Source organism: Melanerpes formicivorus, unplaced genomic scaffold (genome assembly GCF_026170545.1).
Source record: "Melanerpes formicivorus ecotype bairdi unplaced genomic scaffold, bMelFor1.0.p_v2 SCAF_27, whole genome shotgun sequence".
In the NCBI taxonomy this organism is placed as follows: Eukaryota; Metazoa; Chordata; class Aves; order Piciformes; family Picidae; genus Melanerpes; species Melanerpes formicivorus.
The window spans coordinates 4,578,913-4,591,971 of record NW_027142379.1 but is presented as its reverse complement, the minus strand read 5'-3'; the positions used below and the strand labels follow the sequence as shown (position 1 = coordinate 4,591,971).

Here is a 13,059-nt window from a genome sequence, read left to right as displayed (position 1 = left end):
AGAGTTTCCCTCAAAACTGGTAAATGTCTATTTGTGCAGTTCAAGGGACAAAAAGCTCCTGCAAATTCCAGCAACACTTGTCAGCACACACGTGAATTTTGGAAACACAACTGATTCCAGCTCTTTCTGAAGGCTGAGTTCACACTGTATTGTAACAGATTGCTTCAGTAGGTCAGAGAGAGCAAGAGCTCAGGATCTAGAAGAAAGGTCCCCTAATGGGGGCCCTCTGAAACTGCTGTTGTTTTCCACTACAGCTCTGCCAGCACCAGCAGCTTCTGCTCACAGAAGAGCCAGTTCTTTTTCCATTTTTTTTCTGGGTTTTGGCCATTCTCACAAAGCACAGGGTGTCCATTCTGCAGCCTGCACTCAGCCATTGTTCATTGTCACTAGAACTCCATTGACAACAAGCAGACTGAAAGGGATGTGAATGAATGTAGCCGCTGCCCCCCCTCCCCCCTTTTCTTTCCTGAAATCCAGCCAAAATTATCACATTTCATACATCCTGAATAAAATCATAAATCCTTCCCCATGGGGAGCAGGGTGTTCCCCTTGAAAGCTGGCTGTGGTTGTAAACTGCTTAAGGAACACAGGCCAGGTTTCTAAGGCTCACGCTAGAATTGAAACTGAGGCACGCCGAAGGTTTTTTGCAGTGCAGAACATTTGTTTCCCCTGAAAACAATGTTTTGCATATTTTAAAAATACTATCCCCCTCTGAATCTATGTTCCTGAGCTGCCAGAAGCTATAACTTGTCCCAGCTCGACTGGGCATAAGGAATCTATTTTGCCTTATGCAAAGGGAAGATGTGACCATAAGTGGGAAAACTTCAAACCCATTTTTGTACACAGCATTACTGATTCTAAGTTGTTGAAGATTAGTTGAACTTTACAATATATTAAGATACTTTTGCCTTAACATTGCCTAAGCTCACCCTGTAGGTGAGTGTAGGAATGCACGTGGGTTCCCACACTATTCAGCTATAGATATTAAATATTACCTACCACTTGCTTGTAAAGATATAGCTTACGCTTTAGGACAACATCATAGTCTAAGTACCTAAGCCAGCATTTTGACTTCAACAAGAATACTCTAAGCCACCTAATTTTGTCTTTGCACACCCTCCATTCCCCTACCAGGGGAGTCTCCAGTGTGTTCACCTCACTCTCAATGCAAAGTTCTTAACATACATTACACATGAAAACAAAAAAACCAACATGTTGCACTTCTTTAACACAGTGAGTAGTAGTGAAGTATTACAATCCAAGTAGGCTGTGCCTGTTCCAGCCAATAAACAGTATCACCAAGGTTGGAAGAGACCTCAAAGATCATTGAGTCCAACCTGTCACCAGTGTCCCCTACAGTCTCAGTGCAAAAATAAGTGTTTATTTTTTTCCCTTTACAGTTATTAATGTTTTCATAGCCCAGAATATATTTATATATTAATGAAATTGAAGTTTGAGAGGGAAAACATTTAGGTAAAACATCCTTAGGCTTTGGGGCCTCTTGAGAGAAATCAGATAAATAAATGAGCAATTTTTTTCCTCTATATCCATGGGCTTTTCCCAGAAAACAAAGAGTCTGCTACCTCACTGAAATTCTGGTAACAATCCTCATATATAATCTGAAAGTAATGATCTATCATAGCCCATAAATAAGTGGTCACGTAAATAAGTGGTTCTTGCCAGAAGTCAGCGTGTTTTCCTCCAACCTCTACTTGCTGTTTCTTGACTGATTCAGTCCAGCAGGTTCATTAAGTCATTAAAACCCCTTCTGCACATTAAAGATGTTCTGCTGTTCCTGGCACCCACTGGCACTACGTGCTCACCAGGAAACTCCTGTCCCCTTAACCAGGAATATCTGCTTCTTTTTCAGCTGGCATTGCAAAATCAGCAGCAACAGCACAGCCTCCTGGGTTTGTGTCCATCAATGAATTGTGCTAGCCATCTCATTCAGGCACAGAATTGTTTTCTTTTAAACTAGGAGCATTTTGTTCTCTTTCATGTTTTGTTGTCTTTGGCTTCTTTTCCATTAACTGGATGCCAAGTAAAATGTTCCATCCAGCTCATTACAATTACAAAATGCCTAAACCAGGAGTAGTTACCTTACCTTACATGTTAAGACCCTGAGTTTGTGTTACAGTATTGCATGGGAAGAGATTTAAACATTTTAGCATGTTTAGGATCAGGAAATTGCAAGAGTGGTTTAAAGTCACTGCATCAAGCTGTAAAACTCCACCAGATGCAGGAAGGTCAGATTCAAATTGTCTGACCAACTTCAGGATTCTTACTGAAGGACAGCCTTTCCTGCTGAGGATTTTCCAGGTTCTGCCATGGGACTCAATTAAACAAACATCAGCCAACCTCTGACCTCAGCATGCATCCTTAATGACCACATTATTTGCCCATCCATAAAGTGGACAAATCTAAGGTCAGGCATGTCACAGCAAAAGGTGTCAAAGAGAAAACTGCAAAACTGATGTCATGCAAGCACCAAGCAGTTTGTCTAACCATCAAAAAAAAACATCTAAAAGGAGCATAAGCTGAAGGAAATCAAGGCCCTCAACTACACTTTGCCTTTCCTGCTTTCTACCATTCCACAATACATATCTTCTCAGTGACAATCCTCTCAAGAAGCACTTTTCCTACAGGATTTAGGGAGCTGGCTGAGCTCATGTTCCAGAAACTCCTACCCCCAGTTCAATTAAACCATTTGCTATCTTTTTAGAAAGCCAGTAAATATAAAACTGATTTAAAAAAAAAAAAAACAAAACACTATTTCAAAGTGCTCATCAGAAAGGAATAATCAAGAAGAAATAATTAAAGCACAAGGATATATTCTCTTCCTACCTTGGTCTCAAGCAAAACTTGCAATTAGTTGTTATGTCACAGTAGTCCGTAATCATCTGTAGTCACTAAAAGCCAGAGGAAAAGACATTGCAGTTTTCAGCAGCATTCACAGGAAGCACAGGATAGACTCAGGGCAACTTTTATACTTTCCTGTCCCATAAGTTGTTCCTGCTCATGAAAATTCTTCACAATGATGGTTTCGTAATTGGAGGTGAAGATGCACATCACTGACTCTAAGCACAGACTCTTCAAGCGCTGAAATACAAGTTACATATCACGGTCACTTTCTGCCAGCCACATGCAGCATGAAAGCAAAAGGGTTTCACCATGGATGGTGAGCTACACACTGAGCTTTGAAGGAGGTGCTGTGGTGGTGTATTTTGCCTTCAAGCTACACATTCAGTACACATCAACCACTCAAGAACAGACAAGAGATTAGTATATTAGATTCATAGGCTGAAGTAGTAAGCCTTTGGGACCAATACTGCCTCTTTTATTTCATGCTTACATTACCTAGCACAAAGGGCCAGTTCTTAAACACTACATCAAAATAAAGCCACATCAGGCTGTTGATGTTGCCGTATCACAGGGCATTCGATGTTCACAAGACTGTCTCAAGCATTCTGCCTGGTTAAGGTGAAGCTAATGGTCACATGCTCTTTGTATATCCTTTACATATCTTTACAATACATACCTATATATATATATAGGCATGTGGACACACATACTTAAGGATGAATGTGAAAGGAGCTTCACAGGTAGGAAAGTCCATGAGGGGGTTCCTCGTCTTGTATGGTGGTATAAAGGCAAGAGTTTCATGTTGTGTAATAACTTAGGACATATGGGCAGATGCCAAGAGTCATCCTCGTTTTGGAAAGAGACTCTGCAGGGAAGAATGTATCATAGAATCAATAAGGTTGGAAAAGACCTCAAAGATCATCAAGTCCAACCTGTCACCCAAGACCCCATGACTACTAAACCATGGCACCAAGTGCTACATCCAATGCCCTCTTAAACACCTCCAGGAATGGTGACTCCACCATCTCCCTGGGCAGCACATTCCAATGGCTAACAACTCTCTCTCTGAAGAACTTTCTCCTCACCTCCAGCCTCAACTTCCCCTGGTGCAGCTTGAGTCTGTGTGCTCTTGTTCTGGTGCTAGATGAAAACACTCTTTTGATTGACAAGTAATTCAGTGAATACCTCCCTTCTATCAGTCTTTATGTTCCCCAGATAGCTACAGAATACGGAAACTCTCCTTGAGGAACGCAGTCAAGATGAAATAAAACTCTAAAGATATACATCAAATAAACATCACAGAAGTCTCCAGAGACAAAAAGAAGCTCCTCATTCCCATCCTGGAGAAAACAAGAAAGAAAAGGGGTAAAAGAGAGGAGGAGGAAGACACCCAAAGATGCAAGTTAGTACTCTCCCAAAAGGAATGTGAGTCAGCATTGCCTTCTGCTAAGGTCTGTGGACTATTTGCCAGGGTCTAGCTAGCCCTTGAGCAACAAAAGAGCATTGAAGTAGACACATGATGGGTTTACTCTTGAGTAGGCTACTTGAAGCTATGCTCTTGCGGTTTTTGAAACAAGAAGCAGCACTCCAGCAAAGAACAGTGTAAACTGTATCTCAGATTTAAATATTTATATTTTCTATATATTGCACTTGAAATTCAGGCTGCATGCAAACCACAAATACCTTTTATGAGAGAGAGAGAGAGAGAAAGGAAATAGCTATAGTTTTGGAAATAATGACACAGAACTTAGTGAACACTGAAGAGCTCTTTCATGCTATTAAATATCATCTTTAAGAGAAAAACCTGAATGTCAGTGACTGACAGAGGTTATAATGCTTAGGCTTAAGGGGAAATGAGATGATAGGGCTCTTATATTTACTCTTAAGTGAATCTGCAGCCAAGTGCTTTAAGGAAAAACATGGTAAGTCAACTCAGCATCTGCAAGATCAATATAATTCCTTAAGAGGAAAAAGTTCTCCATTTAACTTGTTTTTCTCCCACAGGGGACCATGTCAGACTGTTGCAGGAAGCAGTAAATTGCAGAGTTTGTGGACTCTGTTCAGGCACAACAAGAAATCATTGTAACTCAAGTGATGAAGTCAAAACTACAGGAATCCAGTGGAAACTATTTTTCATGTTCTAAATTGCAGCTAGAGTTGTGGCTTTAAACTGTGTCAAATAAATGACACTGCTTGAGCCCCTGATCTGCATAGCCTGAAGTACAAAGTTGAATATGCAGCCCTTATAGTTTATAATGAGTTAGAGAGTAAAAAACATTTTTCTTAGGGCAAAGTATTTAATTACTCCAGAAGAGTTCCTGTCTTTCTTGATAAGAGAGACATCACAAATGGCTCAAACTTCCAGTTTCACATCTAATAGATTTTGCAGGGTACTGCTGCTCCTTTTTGTGCCTCCTTCTCCAGGTTGCTATGCTTCTCTCACCTGTTCTGCAGTGGCTTCAAAACACTTCCATCTCTAGAAAGATCCATATTTTTTCTGAAGACAAGTAATCCAACATTCATTTCCAATACATTTGCTCTGAAAATAGCTGAGACTGTCTATCCATCTTGGAGGTTTCTGCTCTTCTAAGTTTCCCATTTGAAGATTTACAGAATCTAGTGACAAACACATCAAAAAGTGGTGTCCAGTAACAGCAGCAACAATACTCTAAAATGGGGGGGGGGGGGGGGGGGGAGGGAAAGGGCTAAGCCAAATGAGGTGACTCTTAGGTTAAAAATCTTTAGAATTAGCTGCTCTCGCTGGTTAGGAAGCCTAACAGGGTGTAATAAACCATGGTAATTTTCTTCTACCTTCCCCCAGAAGACAATTTTGATTGACAGAGCTCCATATAGCACTGTGCAGGCCAACATGCACTTACACAACTGTTGTTAGTGCTACAAAATGGCACATTGTGTCCACAAAGCTTAAGATACAATAACCTGCTGGGTGTAAGTGCACATGTAGCATGTCAAATCAGCTGGTAAGAAAGTTATAAAACAATCCCACAGTCACATGCACATCACCCTTCTCTGTAACACATGGAAGGACAGCACTGATGTCACTTTCTGTGCATACAGAGAATTCCATGCCCCCATGTAACTAAGGTGGTCTTGTTGGACAAATCAAGAGGTTGGCAATAGGGCTTGGTGCTATAGACTGGATGAAGACATCATGATAGTGACTTGCAGAGGGGTAAAGAAGGAGCAAGATAGTTAAAGGATGCCAAGAGAAGGGGGAACACAAGCAAATCTGTATTTTAGCAGGGTAGTCGTGGCAATCACACTCTGGGGGAGCTGCACAAGGGAGAACTGAAGCTGTCGTGGAAAAGACATGAGGAAAAGCCTAGACAAATATTTTAGCTGGATAAAAACTGCCCTATCATTGAGTTAATGTAAAACAGAATCTGCAAAAGTTACAGCACAAGCATAGGTCAAGCTGAAGACCAAACTCAGATTAGGGATGACAGGTTAGACCATGGTAACATGAACTGTGGTCAAGAACAGAAATACTCTTCAGCATGGAATTAGGAGAACGTATCATTGGACTTCTTTTTTTCAGGAAAGGGGTGGGGGGGTGGGGGAGGAGGAATGTTCTCATGAAGTATTTGATAGCTGCTGTGAAAATTTCCTGGCATGAGCTTTAGCTGCCTGATGAATGTCTATGTTTAGCTAAACCATCTTCAGAGAAAAAATATAGATAAAGATAATGGTCAAAGCCCTGAGGAATTACTTGGTTTGATAATTTTCTGTACAGTGTCATGATTCTACAGCTTGATATCTCAGCAGTACAGGAGGTCAAAGGACTGAAAGCAAGTGCTGTCTACTTCCACATGAATGTGGAAATCCTCCCTTTGCCATAACCTTAACTTCCCAGTTCTTGCTGTGAAGCTAACTGCGCTGGCCAGAAGACAGGAATTCCTCCTCATGAAAAACACTGAGGTTTTGGCATTTGCCATTCAGACAAAAATGAGGGATTTCAAAATAGTTCACCACAGGGAAAAGAATGTCTGTGAGTTACTCCAGAGCAGCACTGAATGCACTTGTCTGGTGGTGATTCAGGTCTGCTCTTCTCAATTTCTGTAGCTGATTTTTCAAAGAAAGAGGGGGAAACATCCAAATTTTCCTTTTGAATTCAGCTGTTCCTCTGAATAAAATTAAAACAGGAGCCTGAATGTTTCCTTCTCTTCTAATGAAAGGCTGCTATCTCTGCATTCCTGCAATAAACTATGGGAAACAAAGCAGGGTGACTTCTAACTGAATCAAAAAGGGTGAAAGATGAGAGCATGTTTCTTATCTAATATATGGAGCATAGCATCAGTTAAAAGCTGTGCAAACTGCCATGTGATTTAATAGTAGACATACTTGAGCCACAAATGGTCACAGAATATGAATGTGTCATGCACAGGTATGAATCCAGGAATCATCTATGTGGGGAATAACAGAAGCACCTCAGTCCTCTTGATTCCTCAGTGACATTGCCCTTGTACCTTGGGATTAGCTAAGAGTATCATTGAGTTAACAATTAACACTATCTCTGTTGGAATCCGCTCATGCTGTTGGATAGGTACTGAAACCAATCATGACCTGGTTAATCTGCCTTGAGTAACTACAGCCAGTGAGGTGGAAGAAAATTATCCTCAAATTCATTTGTAGTATCTTGTAATAGAGGTTACTGTTATGCAGCAAGGAGCATCCCTGGGTTAGCCCTACCCCTGTGCACAGGAGGAAGAGCTTTCCACTTTCAGAATGCTTTCGTGCTTTGCATCGACCTCCTTTTCTATTCCCAGTCACTCTGTTCTCACAGAAACTGAGACTCTCCAGTGAAACTTGCTCAGATATCTGAATATGTTTCTGGATAACTCTGCCTTGTGGCTAAAGAGATAAGAGGTTTTCTTGTTCAAACCTGTCTTTGAAGATATCTGCAGTAAAAATGAGGATACTTTGTTTCATTATGCACTTAAACTGGCTAACTTCTGCAGGCTTCTGAAGCCCAGGACATAGAAGAATATATGTGGTTTTATAAGGTTACATAAAAGTTATAAATGTCTTAGGTAAGTATTTGACTTGTTCATAGTCAATGGGAACTATTTGTACACGTAAGGCAAGCAAGATTTATCCTGTAATGGATAATCCTTTCTTCATTTAATAAATAATCCTTTATTTACTTTTCCTCAGTTCTCAAAGTCAGTCTTCAGAACCTAAAAAAACAACCCATGACCTCATTACCTTCTCCCATCATGGAAGCCTAGGGATGACTGAACTTATGTTAACATGTTTGCAAGCAATCATTCAGCCTTTTTTCCTTTGAAACAGCACTTCTGATGAAGGCTGCTCAGAGAACTACCACGATGTTCCATATGTGATCTGAACAAGATTTTGCTTCATCCTAGGTAAAACCCAACAAATTACAAGTTTCCCATGAAAAGCAAAGACCTGGCTCCACATAAACATTAGATGGGGTAGCTGAGAGGAGAGCTGCCTGCTCCTTAAGCTACTACAGGCCTGCCTAACACTACCTAACACCACTACCTAACACTGCCTAACACCATTAATGGTGACAGGCTAGGAAGAACAGTGCCTGTGGTTCAGCTGACCCAAGTGGGATGTGGCTTCAAACCCAGACACATGGACAAAATCTAGTTCACAAGAAGTTAACCAAAATGAAGGCTGCAGCAGGTCCAGGGAGACCAGCTTGCAGCCACACAGCCAGGAAAATGGTGAGCTCCTGGCAGTGGGCTGGTTTGTGGGCTAGCCCTTATCTACCCACCACTCAAGATGGCCAAAACATCAGGAGGGTCAAGTAGGCATGACAATAGGGGCAGCTCATGGTGTACACAGCAATACACTTGAGAGTAGGTCAGCCCTGCTGCTTACCCTGCAGTGTCACCCTGCCCTTGTGGTGCAGGATTTGGAGGAGAGGAGGAAAAGATTAATTTAAACAAGGATGATTTTTAGGATTAATTCCAAGGGCTATAATTTGAACTTTGTGTTTCACCACTCCATAGCTTAGTGCCGCAAAGTCTTTCTGGTTTCAGACTTCAAAACCTCCCCAATGCACCTCAGGGGCTGTTCCCTAATCAGTACCTTCAACTTGGAGAAGTCTGCCGTAAAGGGAAAGAAATTCTGCCTGGAATAGATTATTTCCTATCTGAACAAAAGCCTCTAAAACAAAGCAACAGCGCTTTGCAATACATCATCATAAATATTGACATGATTTATTTTAGAATGCTTATTAAAATTAGGCTCCTAATCCCACACTGAAGCATTTAAATCAAAGTCAACCTTTTCCAAAATGCAAGTAGTCAACCAGCAACCCCTGAAATATATGGTGGCTTTGGTGACCAGCACTTTCAAATGTCAGGCTTCTAATTTATGTGGCTATCTTTCATCATCCAATTTTGCTTGACCTCTATTTCAAAGATGCTGTATAAAAGCTGGAGAAGGAAGAATTTTCAGTTCTGGCAACAATACAGTGGTTCCTATCAATCGTGACTTGATTTAGGAACAATATTGTTGTGAAACAGACCATAAGATGATGTTGTTTGAAATGGGACAAAATAACTCATAAGGCCCTTTTTGCTTTTTGGTAAATTATGTACAGTGCTGCCTGTATTCCAGTTCCTGTAGCATGCTTCCTACCATCTGTTTTCCATTTTTCTTTAATTTCCATTCATGCCCTTTGGCCTCTTCCCTGTGTTCAGAAGAAAACAGTAATTAAAGTTGACATTATCTCTGTGTTTTTTCCAGACTACATAAATTGAAGATTTTATTTATTTTTCTAAGGGCCTTCCATGCTGGCCCATATCTTCTACTTCAAGATCAAGCCTACTGCTATTTCTTTTGAGGATCTTAAGAATCGCCACATAGCTACTAATAATGGATTCTCACTGACCACAGTAGTGAATAGGTTTGAGTTTTCACTCCATCTGGTTTCCACTGTTTCATTAACACAGGCTTCAGTAAATATCCTGGCTCTTGCTAGAGTATAAAAATTATCTTTACAGATACTGAGCAACAGAAGACTTGCACTGGGTTTACAGCAAGCTTTTCACACTGTCAATGGCCTCATGAGGTGAAACTCCATATGTGCATCATTTTTGTCCCACCAACTCGGAACAGCTGTTTGTTTTCCCTCACAGCTATAAACAAAAATATCATCCTATTGCTCATACCTAAGAATAAACTGCTTATAAAGAAAGCTGTTGCCCTGGCAGACTGCTGTACACTGAAAAGTACAATCACTTTGAGTAACTCTGGACCCATTCTTGATGAAATCAAGTTCCATTTTAAACTGTAACAACCACAAGTTTTGTAAGTCTGCTTTGCCCGTAAATTCATACACAGTGATTCAACAATGTGGACACTTGGGTGTCTATAGACTAGATGGAACATAAAGAAGTACTGGACTAAGTTGATATCTGAACCGAGTAATCATGGCATCCAAGGGGGCACAAGTGCATCAAGTACAGGTAACAAATAAAAGCAGAACCTTGCCGAGGAGAGCAGAGGAGACCAGACCAGGTTGGAAAAGACCTTTGAGATTGAGTCCAACCTATCATCCAACACTATCCAAACTAAACCATGGCACCAAGCACCCCATCCAGTCTCTTCCTAAACACCTCCAGTGATGGTGATTCCACCTCCTCCCTGGGCAGCCCATTCCAATGGCAAATCACTCTTTCTAATGCTGCAGGAGCTTTCTGTAAGGAGAGAAAATGAGAGACACATGCATGTCCCCTTCTGTAGGACAAACAGACTGATTCTCTAGACGGAGAGTCATTCACATACTAACAAAGTCAAATGAAAACTTCCAGCTAACAGCTGATTTTTGCCTTGGAATTGGATATCTGCCTGATCTCTTTTTGATTTCTTAATTTTCATTTTAAAGCCTTAGCAGTGCCTTATCAAAAGGTTTGCACATAACATAACCCAATTAACACAGGAACTTTAAGAACAGCAACTTACTGTCCCTTTCTCTTGCAGTTAGTTTTATATTAAGCCATATTTCATGACAATGGTATCAAAGTTCTAAAATACAGCCTGCCTTTGACACTGGAGTTGTGTTATATGACCACAGCCTTGTGTTTTGTGGCTGCATTTTTGGGAGTCATATATTTGAAATTTGACATGTTCATATAAATCACCTCAAGGGAAAGGGAAATTGTGCTTTTAAAGTCATGTGTACAGATTCTGCAATGGTTTCCTCAGCAAATACTGTTGCACAATAGCTCTGGACAGCCCATAGACACAATAAAATACATGTATGAAATGTATTTGCTGTGCACTGAATAAAACAGTGAACTGAAAACACCAGAAGGATCCCCTCATGGCAACCTCAAAGACAGCAGAAATTTAGAAGCTGTGTGTTTGCTCCTCAAACACATATCAAAGTATTTCTATGTGCAACATGAAGTATTTCAGAACACAAAAAGCACCCCAGAAACAACCTGGAAAATGCAAGGCAGAGTATCTCTGCCAAAAAAGGGAGAGAGAGAAAAGTGGAAATAAAAAAATTGGGTACAAAAATTATATGAAAGGAATAACAAATAGAAAATACTGTCCTAATGCTAATTATTCTTGTCATTAGTGGAGTCATCCTTTGACCAGAGATTTATATACACTATATATGCAACAATGCATCTCTGCATTTTCCTATTAATTGTGAGAGTTTTCTTTGTATTTTAGGTACACTATTTTAATGCTAATCTCTTGTTTTCTAATACTAAGTGGAGATCTTCTTAAGAATTATTTTGATTTAAAGCCCAGAAAAGGGATAACAACTTTCTGTTGAAGAAATCCATCTTCCATGAAACAAACATTAATCTCTCAGCATGCCAAGTGGAAGAGTAAACATAAAATCATAGAATCAATAAGGTTGGAAAAGACCTCAAAGATCATCAAGTCCAACCCCAACCTGTCACCCAACACCTCCTGACTAACTAAACCATGGCTCCAACTGCCACATCCAATCCCCTCTTGAACGCCTCCAGGGACAGGGACTCCACCACCTCCCTGCACAGCACATTTCAGTGGTCAATTACTCTTTCTGCGAAGAACTTTCTCCTCACCTCCAGCCTAAACTTCCCCTGGCACAGCTTGAGACTGTGTCCTCTTGTTCTGACACTGGTTGTCCTGTCATTTCAAGTCCCTCCCCAGCCTTCCCGCATGTCCCCTTGAGATACTGACGTGTAGTTAGAAGGTTTCCCTGGAGCCTTCCTTTCTCCAGGCTGAACAACTCTCCCAGCCTGTCCACATAGCAGAGGTGCTCCAGCTCTCTGCTCATCCCCGTGGTATTCTCTGGACTGCTCCAGCCCTCTGGTCATGTTTGTGGCCTCCTCTGGACCCACTCCAGCAGGTCCATGTCCCTCTTGTGCTGAGGGCCCCACAGTTTGACACAGCACTCCAGGTGAGCTCTCACCAGAGCAGAGTGGCAGAATCATCTCTCTTGGTCTGCAGGTCACAGCAGCTGCCATACAGATTCTCTCTAGTTTAATCCTTTTGGGATTATGGTAACGTCTAGCCATCACTGATGCATCAAGTCCTGTGTATACTTCAGATGATCACTCCTTCCCATTTTCCCACCCCTCAGCAATCTCCAGAACATCACAGAGAGCTAGTGCTACAACAAGGAGAAATCACCCCTTTCCCTGATCACCACCATGCAGGTATCAGCAAAGCAAACCAGTGGTACCACTGGCAAAATTAGCTTCAGGTTTGACATTTAAGAAAAGAAGCACACACACACACACCCTCAAAACTAACAATACCCTAACAAAACTAAAAATCCCTTAGTGATCTCTAGCAGGTTGAACAAATCAAACTGCATGCCACTTTTTTTAGTCCTTTGTGCTGATTTCAGACAGATGCACACTAAAAAAAAACCAGTGCAGTTTAAAAACAGAGAGATTTGCTGTACTTCAGTTCAACAGTGTTGTTGCAGGGACAGACAGGTAGCTGGGCAGGTAACAGAGATAGCAGGGTTTAGGATTAGAGTCTTCCCATGTCTGACATAAATGTTGACTTCAGTGGAACTCCCAAGGTACTTGAAGCTACAGATATTAGTGAGCATTTGCTGTGTCAAAAGCACAATCACCAAACACAGTGCAAGCAAACACTTTTTAAAAACATTAAATAAAATTAATACAAACCTACTATGGCAAATTTTCCAGTGCAGAAGTAAGGATATTATTTTGCAGT

General features: G+C 41.0%; 1 long non-coding RNA gene across 1 annotated transcript in view; it reads right to left on the bottom strand.

The window, feature by feature from the left end:
* LOC137448952 (uncharacterized) overlaps nt 1-2,910 on the bottom strand; it is a 48,038-nt gene extending 45,128 nt beyond the window's left edge. Inside the window, exon 1 of the long non-coding RNA XR_010989267.1 lies at nt 2,845-2,910. This is a non-coding gene — a long non-coding RNA (uncharacterized lncRNA). The remainder of the gene's footprint in view (nt 1-2,844) is intronic.
* Between the last annotated feature and the right edge of the window lie 10,149 nt (nt 2,911-13,059).